Consider the following 1,649-nt stretch of genomic DNA (forward strand, 5'->3'; position numbering starts at 1 on the left):
ATGGTTATTGAATGCATGACCTAATACATGTTATTGCAACTATTGTGAGAGGGCGTTAGTCCTTTTTGGTAAACCTTAGATAAGTTTCAGATCTCTATTTCCAGAGATGCATTCATGACTTGTAGGCTGCATGTTCATCATGTGTTTGACATAATGTCTTTCATGGTTAGGATGGGCTAGGGCGAGTCCCTGATCAAGTTTTGAGTTAAAATCTTTGTCATTATGATATTTATCTTTTTAGAGTGTTTAATTAAGTTTTGGGAAGAGGTTTGCATCCTAGCCCTAAAAAAGTGATTAGATCTCGTGGTCATTGACATAAAGTTTCTTGAAAGAGACTACAGTCATTGGGAAGGCCTATGGAAACAACTGGAGGGTTCCAGCGACATGGAGGCCTTATCATGGGAGCGACTAAGGCTCTAGATCAGTGAAAAAGCAAGTTAACTCAAGGGTTGGGCACCTAGAGTGGTTGGTTAGCTCCTGGTGTCCTGTAGCACCTTAGGGAAGTCAGTAAGGTCTTGTTTGTCAAATTCATTTTCTTAAGGTTATCTAAGCCATTGAGTCCTGTCATAGTAGCCCTCAAATCATGTTTACCCTGGGAAGGGAAGTGAAAGAAGGTAGATATGAGAGGTGGCGTTACAGAGTGGTATCAGAGCATGGTTCAAATGCTTGGCCCGAATGTGGTTATGCATGCATTGTAATGGTTGTCACGCTTGAGTTCAGGGTATGTAGTTGGTATTTTCATGCATGATGTTCAGATATTGATATGATTATGATTATACATGTATCGTGCTAATGTGGATTTATTTTTCAAATGAGATAAGTCTCCTTTGAACGTCATTGAGGTATGATTTTGGTTATGGTATCTATTTGGTTTATCTGACATGGTAGACTTGCAGGAAGAAGATAATCAAAGATGATGAGAAAAATGGTGGACTACAATCCGTGTGAATCTCCCTATAGATTAGTTGGGCAGCACGGAGATGAGTATTCTCCTGATATAGCAGACACATTGAGGAGTCTGATGGTAGTGATCAAAAGTTTCAAAGTAGAAAATGACAAGTTGGTTGAGGCTCAAGAAAGACTTGCAAGGGCTCAAGAAAAGCAGGTAGAGGTTAATGCAATCATCCTTTAGAGTTTGTCAGACTTGCAGAGATAGGGACAATTGAGGATTAGTCAAGAATAAGAAGAGAAGACTAATGGGACATATGGTAGCAAGTATTGGTCAGAATACAAATTGGATAGAGGGGATATAGTGAGAGGTGGCAGATCATTGGGTACACCTAACAGGAGGACTGGTATATATGAGTTCCATTCTAGTTCCTCGTCTAGGAGACATCATCATCATCACAACCAACATCTTTATAGGAAAAGTGATTACTTGCCCGATGAGTTCAAGAATGCCAAGTCGCCTACATTTTATGGAGAGATGAAGAAGTCAGAGGATGAAAAGGCACGATTGCTTGGAATGAAGAAATTCTTCAGATTGTATAACTATTCAGAGAACATGAAAGCCAAAATATCAGCCTTCAGTCTTAAAGGTAAAGCAGGTATGTCGTGCGAAGATGTGAATACTGTCAACGACGTTTGAGAAGAAGATATGATTTGGGATGAGTTAGAGAGACTCTTTCAGAAGAAGTACCTATCTGAGA

This window comes from Pinus tabuliformis, chromosome 4_1, assembly GCF_031772625.1.
Source record: "Pinus tabuliformis cultivar Carrire ecotype Pingquan chromosome 4_1, CPIR1, whole genome shotgun sequence".
Taxonomy (NCBI): Eukaryota; Viridiplantae; Streptophyta; class Pinopsida; order Pinales; family Pinaceae; genus Pinus; species Pinus tabuliformis.